Genomic DNA, 15414 nt, shown 5'->3' on the forward strand with positions numbered 1-15414 from the left:
TAGGATTCCCACTTTCTTCCTACTTACCATATAATTTAGGTATTCATCTGGTCATGAGTAGTCAAAAGCTATTGATAGCTGGATTCTTCACTGTTATGAATGGTAGTGTGAGAGGTCATGTGTGGCCTAGAGAAGTGAATAGAAGTCTCCCAGGTCAAAAGAGGAAGTGACACCAGCTAGTTCATTTATCTCTTTTCTGAACATGTCCCTTCATGCAAATGGCAGCAGTGTTTTGGAGGGTGGGACTCATTTGGAAAGTATTGATGGAAAATTATTCCCCTGGGGAAAAGGTTTTCAACTCTATGGGCCTCCAGCTCACAGTGCTCATAGATGCAGAATCAGGCAAGAGTGGAGAAAGGTGTGAATCCATAAAATGAATTCAAATGCTATCACTGACAAAAGAATTTCACACATTCTTGACAGGAAAAGGCCACAGAGGAAGGAAAAATGCCATACCAGGTCAAGATTAGGACCTTTCTGGCTCAGTGGTCACCTCAACGGCATCACCTAGAATTGGCAGGAGGACTTGACCTTCCTAATGCCTTATAAGTCAAAAGACAGAAAGTCCTCCAAATGTCCATTAGCTAGTAACTAAGATCATGGTCTCTAAATAGAAGTCTTCATATAGACCCTAGCTCTGTCAGTTACTAACTCTAGATGAGAAGAACAGAAGCCACACTGAGAAAATCAAGACTGAAAGGCATATACATTTGGTCCCATCCTATTCTGTGGACAGAAGTAGGAAGATCTTGGTCTGAGGCCTGTCCAAGCAAAAGCTGGAGATCCTATCTGAAAAATAAACTTAAAATCAAAAGGACAAAGGCATTACTTAAATGCAGAGTGCTTATCTAACAAGCTTGAGGCCTTGAATTCAATCCCCAGTACAACAGAAACAAAGAAAGGGAGGGAAGGAGACAAGGGAGGAAAAACGGAATAAGCACATGCCCTTGATGGTGCCAGAATGCTGTAGTCTATTGCTATAACCCTCTGGATCATCAGACGGAATTTGTGGAGAGTATTTGGGTTGTCTTATGATAAGGAGGAGACAGTACTGTATTCAAGGAGGCAGGAGGCAAGAGCCGGTGGCTTACGCCTGTAATCTTAGCTATTCAGGAGACTAAGATCTGAGGATTGCAGTTCAAAGCCAGCCTGGGCTGGAAAGTCTCGTGAGACTCTTATCTCCAATAAAAAACACTAGAAAGCCAGAAGTGGCGATGTGGTGCAATCAGTAGAGCACTTGCCTTGAGCTGAAGAGCACAGGGACAGTGCCTAACCCAGAGTTCAAGCCCAATAACTGACAAAAAGAAAAAAAAAAGAAGGCAGGAGCCTGGGCTTCTCATAGTCTCTCTTGTCCTGCCTATATGCTATCTCTATAGCCCATTTTTGTTATAAATACAAGTCTGTTTTGCATAGGACTAATGTAAAGAAATTTCCCAGGAAAGGAACTACTGGGTAAATCAGTGGCAAGATATATTTGGTTTTGTAAAGAATTTTAAAAGACAATATTCATTATTACAGAAAATATATCATTTACAAGTCCACTTCTAATATTTAAGTCTCCAGAGTAATTCAACTGTACTGGTATCACTGAAGGGTCCAGTCAAATAATGTCACACACGTGTGCTAATAAACTTGCTTAACCCTTATTTCAAAATGTCAGATGGAAAGAGTGTCAATACTACTTACTTGAAGAATATTACTTATCCTAACTTTGAAATAATTCACTAGAAACAAGTATCTGAGTACAACCAGCTATATATAAATGCATGCCCACAAAACACCACATTATGCAAGATCACATGATAAAAACCACCAGACTTAAGAAGAAAGTGGAATTAGGAGCACAACATTCATAAATGTCAATGGTGACGTGCAGAGAAAAGAACCCAATAAAACTGATTGCACTAGCCGAGCACCAGTAGCTCACAGCTGTAGTTATAGCTACTGAGGAGGCTGAGATGTAAGGATGGTAGTAGTTCAAAGACAGCCCAGGCAGGAAAATTGGTGAGACTCTTATCTCCAATTAACTACCAGAAAAACAGAAATGGTGCTGTGGCTCAAGCACCCAAGCCTTGAGTTCAAGCACCACACCCAACCAATAAAAAAAAACAATAAACAAATATTGCCTTGTATTACACGTGGCAAATGGTTTATACATAAGAACCACAAGAACTACCATAAGTCTTGAAAAAGACTGCTGTTTGCTTTAGGTCCATATTATTACAAAGGAGAAAAAGGAGGGCTGTCAGACTGGGAAGGAAGTAATCACACCAGGTGTGCATGTGGCTCGTCACATGTGCAGAACTGAAGTGGGGAGTGTATGTCTGAGTTGTGTGCAAATACAAGTTTAGTATGTTCTGTGGGATGAGTTCAGCTGTATAGAGTCCATGTTCACCTTGTTTCTTACACATGAAATGATGCATAATCAAACACAAATGCTCAAATTGTTCCCTAATATATCAATTATGTCAGAACAAATTTGCATCTTCAAAAGCATTACACAGGATTGATTGCACTTCATTATGCTTCCCAGTGTAATTTTATTTTTCCATCCCTTTTATTTCTTCTTTATATTACATTCACAGCATCATGCTAATGTCTGGAAATTATGTGTAGAGACAGAGAACTTATATTGTCTGTGATGTTCATTTATTTCACAACAGGAAAAGTGGCATTACAAAGTATTTTATATAAAGTGGGTGTTGTATCTGAAAGGCTTGAGAAGCTCTGCTCTGACTCACTTAAAAGTTCATAAAGAAGTGTCTTTCTTGTGTTTTAGTCCTCTGTAGCATGTGCAATCTATAAATTTGATAAGTATGTCTCCCATAGTTTCAGTCAAATCTCTGAAATGATTTCTTCTAGGACACAACTAAAGAGCTCATGTCACACCACTAAAAATCGCCCTCCTATGTCTCTGTTAAACAGCCCCTAGACATTCATTCACTTACAAAATTGTTCAAATTTGTCCATTCTGACCAAGAAATCCTGCCCAGGGCATTCCTGGGGGTAAGCCAGACCACACTGCCTGCCACACTCCTATTACCCTTCAATCTAATGTTCTCACAAAGGAGAGAAGCTCACATTGTTGAACTTTTCTGGAAATGTTCAAACCTGCCAATATTTTTCCTAGAAAATGACACTGAATATAAACCAGTGTTCTGTGGCCTGACCAGGATGAGAAATATCAACAGAATTTTTTTAACATCTATGGTTAAGGATTTTGTTCTTATAAATGGAAACAATAGAAAAGTAAATCTTGAACAGGATAATCATTCCCATTATAAAATGGCCTGATTCCTGAGCTAGTAAAGTAAAATTTCTGGAGGAAGATCTTGGAAATAATATTCAGGATTTCTGCAGAAGTTTTTGGTATGAAGCAGTTTTGATTGGAAGCAAACATCAATCATCATTTACTCCTTCAAGAAACTGGTACACGCCCACACTAGTGTGTGAAAGTACTGCACTAGAGACTACAGTTTCAAAAGTTCAGTTTTCAAATTTATGAGAGATACACAGACTAATGCTAACTACTGTTGCACAAAGGCAATTGTTACAAAACTCCAAAGCATTTCTCATTCTGTTCTCATTACTGACATCCTAATATGGAACATTTCATGATACATTTTTCTTAACATTCCCTCAAAAATTTTAAAAACTGTCTCTATGTGCATTTTATATATATATATATATATATATATATATATATATACACACACACATGTATTTGTGTGTGTGTGTGTGTGTGTGTGTAGTTTATACATAAAATTTTTTCCTTTTATCCCCTATCCCCCAAGAGCTAATTTCACACTGTTGGGTTAATAGTACCCCATGGAAAATGGATATGATAGACATCTATGGAAAAATGGCAAGAGTACAGGGAAGTGAACAACTAACTTCATGCGGCAATCAAAGAAGGTAGAAGAGGGAGCAACATTTGAGCCAGGTTTTGTAGGATGTATAAGAGCTTTCCATCTGGGAAAAAGCAGGGAGGGGGGAGTATTTCTAAGAGGAACAACCTCTAGGCATGTTTGCTAAGTGCATGGCATGTACTCTGACATCTACATACCCACACAAAGAGGCAGACATTTAAATCACAGATTTTAGTCTAATTGTACTTACAAACTGGCTCTTAGGAGGAATCAAATCCTAGAATCCTTTGTAGATAGGAGAGTGCTCAGGGAGGAGAAAGGAAGAACACTGAGTCAGTAAAGATAGGTATTTGGTGCCTTTTATTCCAGCCTAGGTCTCAGATGGAGTGACTCCTGAGTAATAAATAATAGAGCACACTTTGAGCATAGTTCATTCACCACATTCCCAGACACATTTCGAATACCATTCCAAGCAAGTCGTGAAAGCTCTGATTAATATACAACATACAGCTCTTCATATATACTCTCAGGGGTAAAAATACTGCTGAAAAGCCAGATCTTTTAAAAGCTGAGCATCTAACACCACCTTGTGAATGATAATAAATGACAGGCAAGCGGTCTGGGTCTGCAGTGGTAGATACAAACATGCAGAACCACGCTTAGGCCAAGATTGTCTTCTGGCAAAATAAGATTTCCTTTGAGACAGCTGATATTTCCCAGTTCCAACTTGGTCAGAAATAGCAACCTCAACACTCGGGGTATTTTCCTTTTTGTTTCTTATGCCTTCATAGTTCCCATTCAAACTACTAGGAATGTACATCTATTTGCTCTTAAAATAAGATGGCAGTTATTTTTTCCTAAGATCAGAGAAGTTTAGAATTCTTTGACAACTTTAAATCTTGCTTAGTATTTAAAGTCTAGATGAGGGGTCAAAAAATACTACAATGAGAGAAAAGCAGTGCATTGTCATCTCAGCTGAAGACAGAGAAACCATGTATGGAAATGAAGTTCTGTGGACTGAGCACCTAACAGTGCCATTTTGATCTTTCTACAATGGACCATGATGACACTTCTTTTAGTTTAAGAGAATAGTCTTCCCAGGATGGTTCTCCCAACAGAAAAGTGAGTTGCTTGCTACTTCACCATGATGTATTTGATGACTAGGACTTGTGTCAGGGTAGTTTGAACAGAGTGTGTGCAAATCACAATAGGTGCTACATGCAAATGCAATTCACAAATGACTCTGGTCTGTGACCACTCCTTCTCTGGGCTCTTAGGAAGATTCTGACCACTTACCTATAGCTACAGCTTTCTCTACTCTTTAATGGGTTTCTTAAGGAAGAGCCCAATGTCATTTTAATACCTTCAGTAGATACAAGAATGTAAGCACCTTACAAGCATATTTTGGTAACATGTGTAAGTTAATGAATTAATAAATGTTGAACTAAGAAGATTAGATATTGTCTTGATGTGATAAAATGACTCATCAAGCCTAAGGAGTATTCCTCCATATATGTGCAGTTAATCAGAAAGGGGGCCACTTATATCCAATGCTAGCACTAACAATAATAATGAGAATGTCAATTCTCCACAACATCCTACCCAAATAAAAATCCTCTATTCATAAAAGGATTGCTTTTTCAACTTCTCATACTAAAACTGGTTCCTGTAATTCTAGCAGTTGCTCTGACTTAACAATTATATCCATATCACCTAGGATAGCAACTGGTGCACAGTAGCCCTTCAATAAATATTTATGAGTGAAGGAATTAACATACATATTAAATTTGTTTTCTTCCTTATTAGGTACTGAATTGTATTCTAATCCCACTACATTTAGCTAACCCTCATTAGAACACTTTGTTACTAACACTATTACTCTCGGCCACTCAATAAACATAAATTATGCAGTGAAGAATTATATTCTGTGTCTACCTTGGGACTCAGACCTGCCACATAACTATCATGGCATTTTCCCTTGTTTTGTTTGGGTTCTCCCTATTTTGCCCAGATAGCCTCAATATCTGGATCCTCCTGCCTCAGCCTCCAGAGAGCTGGAATTACCAGAATGTACCACCAGGCCCAGTTAACTCTCATGTTTTTAATCTGGGTTTCCCCTTCCTAATTACTTTCCTACGACAACTACATTTAAGAAGGAAATTAGTGCCTATGAAGTTCTCTAAAATAGACATAGACTGTGCCTGTCCTTCCGATTTGTGAGCAACTTGAACTTGGCCTGCCATTTACCAACAGATGTACTACACAGCCCTCATGGCTCCTACTGGGGCTTGAATCTTAAACTGAGGAAACAAACCTCCTCATTTCATTCCAGAAGAAATGAAGACACATACAGACTATGTTTCATGAGTGCCTGGCAGGAAGAATGTGCTCATCTTATATAAACAAAAGTGGCATCTTGTTTGTTTCTCTCTTTCCTCATCAGCACTTGCCTTACCCAACATTTCAGATATTCCACTAATTAAAAGAAACATACCTTATTCTGTGATTGATTTTCAAACTCATTTACTACTCATTTCTCTGTGGCTTAATTTAATTAAATTGAGCAGCATATCAAATATTGATTTTAATAAAATCTTGATTAAGATTGGGACAATTATCAAACACAAATTTTCACACCACTCCTGCATTTCAATGGATCCAAGCTCAAAAACCAATTTGCTTTAAAATAAAGAAGTGATTAGTGATTACACACACACACACACACACACACACACACACACACACTCAGGCCATTCTCAGGGATAAAGAAAAAATGGTTTCTAAAACCTTTTTATTAGCAAAGATAAGCAGCAAGCTGTGACTAAGGATTTTTAAATACTTAATGTAGTTATTTACCTTTATCCACAAAAAGAAGTTAAAGGGGAAAAGCAAAAAAGAACAAGGTCCTTTGGTAAAAATTCATTTGGCACCTGTGAACAGAGCACTGCTTTGTCTCACTTGGTACAGGTAAGGGAGAGTTCATCATAGTGTTGATTTTTATGTATGTGGCAAACTTTACCCACATGCGACTTAATATAATTAACTGCTAACCAGGAAGTACATGTATTCTAAACCTTGAAATTTGCTTTGTCATGTAACTTGTGGCTGCAGGCTAGTTCTTATAAGGCTCTAATGTAAATGTGGTGTATATATTATCAATAGTATTATCTTAACAATTAACTATAAGTATAAAACACTTAAAGTTAAATATTTGGTGTGATCATTACGCTAAAAAAATCCCACTAATAGCTGTCACAGCAGCACCACCTAGAGGATTCTGGGAGCAACACAGGCTTATTTTCCCAACTTGCCCTCTTCCTGCTGAGAACACCTTCCTTCTTTCAGTACCTTGTGCCTTTTGAAGCATCTCAAGTTAAACTGAATGACCTCAAAGCCACCGCACATTTGCACAGAGGATGGCAATTCATCTCCTGCAGGAGGTGGTAATCTGGTGTGTTCCAGAGTAGCCAAGCCCTGGCACACTGTGACATGGCTGACTCCTCCCTCAGGCACAGCTTCTCATTTTGTCCTGAACAGCCACTAGAGCAACTGGAAAGACCAGACATTTCACAAAGAGTCAAAGTCACATTCCTAAGCCATACTCTTCAATGAGTATTTTGAGGAGATGAGAAGAAATGAACTTTCTCTGTGGACACTGTTTACACGAGAAGATACAGTTACTAACTCACTTTACTACCCAAAACTAAATCAGTGTTCTATGAGTGGAGTTGAAAGAGAAATGACAAAATATTTCCCATTTTTTGCAGTTTATCTTAATCTGGAAACTTCCTTACACATATTAAGAGGATTAAAATGTAGGTAATAGGATTATCCAGCTCTTCATAGAAAGTAACTCTGCCATTGCATTAATCTGGAATCAGAGTTTCAGCTGACTTTGCTTTCTATGGTTCATAGGTAATTGCCAAAAATGCCTGCTCTGTAGGTTAGGGGTCCTTAAGGCACAAGAGGGTGTTCATTGTATTTCCACCAGAGGGCACTCTCTGCCTCCATGGAGAAATTGGTCCCACTTACAGGCAAGCAGTTCAATGCAGAAGTGGGCCTTACCCTGTACTTTGTTTCCCTCCACAAATGAATCAGGTTCCTAAATGAACATTCCAATTGTAGGAGGCAATGGCTCAAACCATGGAGAGACTATAAATTTCAAGCAATGCATCCTTGCCCAGTTTACCAAAGTACTACTATGCCTAGAGAAATTTCATCCAGTATACTAAAGCCATAGCTAAAGTTATACCAAGTAACTCTGGTTCTTTTGAAACATCCCCATTTTCCTGCATATGTTATTCCTCAGTTTGCCTCCTGAATAGTATGTGATCTTCTTTTAGGGCTTCCTTGGGGAGCTATGACCAGCTCAAAAAATGCTTCCCGGCCTCTCCCATGCTGGGTTGGGACAACTTCCCCATTTGAAACCTCTTCTTTCCTCCTGATAAAACTTGATGTGAAGTTTTGTAACTACTTGTTTCTTAACGATCTTCCCACTAGGCTGCAGGTTTTATGAAACTAGGAGTTGCTTCTATTCCCTTGTTCTGCCTTTACTCCATCAACACTGCTGACAGAATGGTTGTCCTATATAAGTATGGTTTATCTTGAGAGCAACTCTCATGTTCCATTTCTGTGCCTTCCAAACATGTGCGCAGTCATCTCCATATGTCTCACACTCATACCTTGCTCTCCTAATCCTCAAAGTGATCAAAAGAGGTACTCACAATTCAACACATTTATTGATAGCCAAGGCTCATAGCAATTTTGTTTAGCTATCTTTTCACCATCTCCAGAGTCAATATAGAATCTACAAGCAACTCATCCCATTTCCCCGGTCAGCTACCAGCAATCAAGCAACACATTTCAAGAGGGACCTATCTGGGAAGCTTTGTATACTATGCTGAAGCAGCATCCTTGTTGCAGTGAAAGCAACAAATTCCTCCTTTCCTCTCTCTCCTATATGAGGTGGCATAAAAGCACAGAGAATATGAGGAAGCTCTATTTTGCTCCTGGTTTTATTCAGCCCTTATTTTGCCCAAGGAAGGATAATCTAGACAATTTGACGGATATATAGTGGGCACTCAAATATAGAAGGCATCTTGTGCAATGTTTTAGAATGGTAGAAAGTGAGATTTCCCACCCTGGTATGCTTGTTTTGTCATTTAACTTCTTCGTCTCAGAGAGATATCATCTGCAAAATGGAGCTAAGCTTGACAGCTCAAAGGACTATAGTAAAGGAAATTGAGACAGAGATCCTGGAAGCGTTAAAAAGCTATACTCAGCTAACAAAAACTTTAACAATCCAAGAGTTTTAAGTGTTAATAAAGAACTGACCCAACACCCAATATCCTTAAGTTTTTAAAAGTCTGATAATAACAGCTAACTGCCTCATATCCTAATAAATGTTAACTCTAACTAGGAATAAAACATACAACAAAAGTATTTTATTTTAGACATCCAGGTGAGAGAAAGATCATTTTGAGTACAATACAGGAAAATGTCATGTATAGTTGTTCTGTTTTGTTTCCATACTTAATGGAAACTTGATATACAATGTAGGTAAATGTGTCTCTATCAATTCTCTTAGAAAAGGATAATATTTATGCATTCTTAAAAAACACTTTTTAGATTATAGAATTGATGGGAGAATGAAAGTTTTCCAAAACTGACAGAAGACAGTAGGACAGTTTCAAGAATTACAGTGAACTCCCAGCAAGACAAATTCACATAATGAAGTAACAATAAATGATTCATTTTCTTTGCATTCTTGGGGTTGTACTGTCTTTCATTTTAGCCATTCCAATAAGTGTGCAATGATGTCTCATTATGGTTTTAAGTTGCACTTCCCTAAGAGTTAATGATGCTGAGTATATTTTATGTGCTTATTTATATTTTTATATCCTTATTCATGAACAAGCGACTCCCAGTGTATGAAACTATTCCCAAGGTACCATGAGACAGAAAAGGGCAGACAGGTTCAAGAATGCATTCAGCACAAGCTACTGGGGGACTTACTAACAGAAGCATCATCTGGGGAGCATCAGGGCCAATCAGACCCCATGATTTTGGTCACAGATAGGGGGCTTATAAAGTGGTCTTGCCAAAAGTGACTTCAAGAAAAACAGATTGTACCTATTTACCTTCAGCTAACAGCAAAGATGTCAGGCACATTCCTGTCACCCCTACTTTTGGTAGCAGGGCAAAGCTAACATTATCAAAGCATTAAAAGAGACTGAATAAAAGGAAGGGGTGACATTGTCCAAGAAAAAAGGGAAATGTACTCATTACCTGACTGATGAAATTGTAACCCCTCTGTACAGCAACAGTAAAATTATTTTTAAAAATAAATAAAAGGGTGATTTTAAAAATAGATATTGCATAAAATGGTGTAAATGCTTCCTTAAATGTTTGGTAGAATTTTCCAGTGAATCTGCAGAGAATATTTCTTGTGGAAAAAAATGTTAAATTATCAACAGAATTTATTTTTACATCAGAATCCAGATTAAATTAAGACTTACTTTTTCTAACAACACATTTAACACCATTAATTCCCTTCTCATAATTCTTTTAGCTGTGTTCTGAAAATCCAAGACAGTGGTTTTTTGTTTTGTTTCGTTTTTTTGTTTTTGTTTTTTTTTTTTTGTCAAGTCGTGGGGCTTGAACTCTGGGCTTGGGAGTTATCCCTCAGCTCTTCAGCTCAAGGTGAACACTCTACTGCTTGAGCCACAGCACCACTTCCAGTTTTCTAGTGGCTTATTGGAGATAAGAGTCTCACGGACTTTCCTGCCCGGGCTGGCTTTGAACCATGATCCTCAGATCTCAGCCTCCTGAATAGCTAGGATTACAGGCATGAGCCAATGGCGCCCAGCTGAAATAGTGTATTTTTAAAAAGGAGGCACATTATGGATAGAGATGGGAGGGAAAAACTGGGAGAGAGGGAAAAGGTGACATTGTTTAAAAAGAAATGTACTTATTAACTGACTTATACAACTGTAACCCTTCTGTACATCACCTTTCCATTAACAATAAAAAATTAAAATTAAAAGAAAAACAGGCACACATGTATGAGAACTTCATATATGTCAGATATGGCCCTTTGGAACAGTGAAGATAGGAGTCTTTCCAGTACCTGATTATGAGTCCAATTTAGGTTGCTTTAACAGAATGTCACAGAATACTTAGAGAAAGAAAAAGTTATTGCTTACGGTTCTAGAAGGCCAGGAAATTCAGTATCAGGGCACCATCATCTGGCAAGGACCTTCTCTCTACATCATCTGGTGAAAGACAGAAAGGCAAGAAAACATGCATGTGGAAGAGAGAAGTGGGAAACTAATTAACCCTTTTAGTGTCTGCAGCTTTTTCATTAGTTGGTATTGTTAGGCTTCTCAATTGTATGTGTATTGTCATATCTCCCAGTGGCTTTTAAATTTTTGTTCCTCTGGTTATTAATAAAATCAAGCACAAACCCCAGCAATTAATGTACTGTATCAATTTGATATTTATGAGAAAATAAATGAAATGTCTTTATGGCCTTGGGATAGGGAACATATTTCCTAAACAAGACATAAAAGAAAATAATACTGATTTCTAGAATAAATCATTAAGAAATTCCATTCTTCAGAGACACTAGTGAAAGAATAAAATTCTATCCATGACGTAGAATTCATTTGCAATATCTACATGTAATACAGATATACAGCTACATACTCCTATAGATGTAAATGTAGATATAGGATATAACTAATAAATAGCTAGCATATAAATACATATATGCATTTACACATTCAAAATTTAACTAATAAATAATGTGGAAAATGTGCATGATGTTATCAAAAACCACAGGGAGACATGAAAATACACAGAGCAAAATGGCTAAAAATTAAAAAGACCAACAATATCAACAATTTAAAAAGATGCAAACCAAAAGTAATTCTCTTACACTACTGCTGCATACCCTGGCACCACCATTTTGGAAAAGTCTCACCATAGAAATATACGCAGAATAAATGAATGCACACATACACCCAATGACATGTGAAAGGAGCTTCGTGGTCCTTTACTCACAATATAAAAACGAAGACGCATCCAAAATTCCTCTCAATAGCAAACACATGAATAACTTGGAATCATTACTTAGAACTACACATAACATCCACCAAAAAGTGCACTTAAAGGTATAATTTTAAGTGAGGTAATCTAAGTAATACTGCTAGAAGTCAGGTAAATAACCTAGTGAAAGCCAGATGCAGTGACTGAGATTGGCCACACACGGAAGCTTTTGGGAGGTAAGCAGTGTTTTATTCCTTAAGTTTTGTGGTTTGCTGTTATGTTTTGTGGTTTGCTGTACGTACTTTACTTTTTTGTGTCATACTTACAATTAAATTTTAAACTAACTTGATCATAAATCTTGAAAATATAGGTTACAGACCTTGAGACTGGATTACCAGAGAAAAGAAGGGTTACATATTATATGGGATCATTTGCTCCCTTCACACTTTTCTTTCTTTGCACAAAATTTGTAGGCCAGGAAATATTTACGTTTTCTCTCAACCCTGAGAAACAGGTCATATCTACGGGTTGCACTATAATAAAATAGGAAGTGTGTCTGTTGGAGATGTAAATGGGGGTTGTGAAATCAGGGTGAGACTTAGAAGGGTCAACATGAGTAAGAGACTGCCTAAAGGGAAAGGGAAAAGCTGTTATTTAGGGGAAAAGTTCACGAGAACTGGAGTTTTTCCTAGGGAGGATGCAAAAGAGGAAATTTAAGAGAAGGGAATTAAGAAGGAAGAGAGAAGGGAAACAGAGGAGAGAGGGAGGGAGGTAAGGAGCAGTGAAATGGAAAGGTGAGAAGAGAGAGAAAAGAACAGAGGAAAGAACAAAAAGCTAACTAGAAAAAGGAAAATATAAAAGAAACAATGTGAAATGATCCATATCAAGTACCCGGTGTGAATCAGACATGTCACCTACATAGTATCATTGAAACCTCACACCAACCCAGTCAGTAGGTATTGTCATTCTTATATTACTAATGTAGAAACTGAAGCTTGGAGTTTATTTATGGGACTACACCTAAAAATGTCAACTCTAGGGATGCACAAGACCAAATCCTGTGCCCCAAGAAACAACTCAGTACCAACAGGGAGGTTAAACATTTATGCTACACTCAGATCCTGAAAAGAATTGCCCTGGAGTGATTCTGCCCTCAGAAGAAAATGGCTGACTTTATAGAACTAAGTAAAGATTCATTTTTGTGAGTCTATGACAGTAGGTCAGTTCTGTGGAATACTTACTGGGATCACCCATATCCTCTAATTCTGCCTTACAATTGTGGGGTATTTTAGAATTGTCTATTTTCTATTTTCTGGCATGAAACCAGTAGAGAACTAGAAGTCTTGTTTACATTGACAAACAATGCCTCTTTAAGAAAAAAATGGACAGAAGAGAGAAAGAATAGCCCAGTCCATAGTATTTGCCAAACAGAAGGAATGCCAAAAATAGATGTGTGGGATAATACAGAAATTTTCAAGGGGATACAAAAAGAAATCATATGGACTTCTCCAGACTAACCAGAGAGTATTCCAGAATTATCAAAGATCAAGAGTGGTGTCCCCTAAAGGAAAATCATTTCATTTCGACAAAAATGATAGAGAAATGATAGAATTTCTCTCTGCATATACCACAACTTTTGGGGTTAGGTCCAAGTATTTGAGTAAAGTAATATTCATGAATACTTTAAGTTCAGAACTATTTAACATTTATTGTGAGGCCAAAAAGAAGAGGACAGAAGGTGGGGGAGAGAGTAGAGAGAATTCACATCTGAACTGTACACATGTACCATAGTGTGGGGACACATATCAGACACTGCTACAGCAGTGTATATAGCCCTGCCCTGGATATTCATTAAACCCCCCACAAAACTTAAATAAAGCTACCTACAAAGAATAATTAGAAGTGAAAATCAATAGAGAGAAAATAGCTCATATTCTCCTCATTGATTTCCTGTGCACAGTGAGTCAAACTTGACTGTTGGTTGGAAGTCAGTTTGGCTCCTTCTCATTTCTTTTTTAGCAGTTGGGTTCTCCTGTCATTGCCTTTCTGCTGGAGTCCTGCTTTGCTCTAATCACAGCTGTCAGCTATTGAATGAGTTTGACACCCTCACTCTAGAAAGGAAAGAGTTCACACCCCATGCATATGCAGTCAGTTTCTTCATTAAAGCTGATTGACACAAGATATGGTACACTGCCACTGGCTTTAAAAGGTGGGGGGAGCAAATGGCTATGGGTAAATTCAAGTGGGCATCATCTTGATCAAAAACACTCTGAGTCCAAGAACCAGTCCTCACACAATTCATCCAGTGTTACTGCAAAAAAGACTTTTTATTACTGACAAATGGTAGTCGGTTAAGAGACAAATCTGTACACATATCCAAACACACACACACCTCAAATTCAGATTCATGTCCTACAACCCTAGCTTCCTTTCCAAATGATGTCAGTTGGAGTCCCAGGTATTGGTGACCATTGTAAGACATATAAATGAAAAGGGAAGGAGTTGGTTACAATGGCCCAAATCATCCACCTCTCAAGACTGAAACAGAACTAGAATTTCTCAGCTCTTCAGAATCTAAGTTAGTATCACAAATAAGACTTGAGACGTAAAAAAAAATATAAATGGCAAAAAAAAATCTAGTCCAAAATCACCAAGTTGATTGTTGCTGAGAATCCCCACCAAGGGCCTATTCAGATTCTAGCTAACAGTCCTAGCAAAAAGCACCCATTTTTTAAGGTTGGATGAGACTCTGACAATAGAAGCCCAAACTAAGTCAGTATTACAGCAATCCATTACAATATAGTCCTAAACTTACAAGCTGCATTCAGTCATCAACATGTGTTCTCTTCAGGCCCCAGGAATTCACAACATGACTTCAACCATTTAAAGGAAAAAAAAAAAAAAAAAGTTCTGCTGTGAAGTCGGCCGCTTCCTCCCAGGCTATGCATAATAGTATCAGTTCCCTTCAAAAAGACAAGTCCCTTCTGACCATACCTAATTGATTTTTAACTTCTGATTCCTCTACCTGGTCTTTAAATTCCCAGCAGAATTTTCATCTGTGGCAATCTGTAGACTCTCCAGCACTATCACTTGCAATGTTTTTCCTGTAACTCAAGGCCTAGTGGACCCCCCAAAAAAGGGGAGTGGGGGGGGGTTGGCAAAAAGAACCCAAATGGACCAAGGAGTAAAAGTACCGCTGAGTAGCAACTCCTCAGCTGAGGTGATAGGTGTAAAGGGGTGGTGTATGTACAGCATTGTTACATCCTAAGGTGTGAGATGGTGCTTCCTCTACTGACCTGGGGGGGGGCGAGGTGGCATAATCATATATATGTACAGATAGGCAGATATGATAGGTAGGTGGTAGACAGACTGATGATAGACAGGTAGACAGATATAGATGATATAGATGACACAGGGAGGTAAGTGATATAAGAGATAGACAATAGGTATAGAAAGATATAGGTGACAGGGGAGGGGGAGAGGAAGGGTAGAGGGA

The 15414-nt window shown here is 38.1% G+C and overlaps 1 long non-coding RNA gene across 1 annotated transcript in view; it reads right to left on the reverse strand.

Annotated features, from left to right (window-relative positions):
• Positions 1 to 6787: 6787 nt before the first annotated feature.
• The window catches only part of LOC105983052, a 9203-nt gene continuing 576 nt past the window's right edge, over positions 6788 to 15414 (reverse strand). The window contains exons 2-3 of the long non-coding RNA XR_001174930.1: positions 11075 to 11143; positions 6788 to 7418 (exon numbers count right to left, since the gene is read on the reverse strand). This is a non-coding gene — a long non-coding RNA (uncharacterized LOC105983052). The remainder of the gene's footprint in view (positions 7419 to 11074; positions 11144 to 15414) is intronic.

Source organism: Dipodomys ordii, unplaced genomic scaffold (assembly GCF_000151885.1).
Source record: "Dipodomys ordii isolate 6190 unplaced genomic scaffold, Dord_2.0 Scaffold18, whole genome shotgun sequence".
In the NCBI taxonomy this organism is placed as follows: Eukaryota; Metazoa; Chordata; class Mammalia; order Rodentia; family Heteromyidae; genus Dipodomys; species Dipodomys ordii.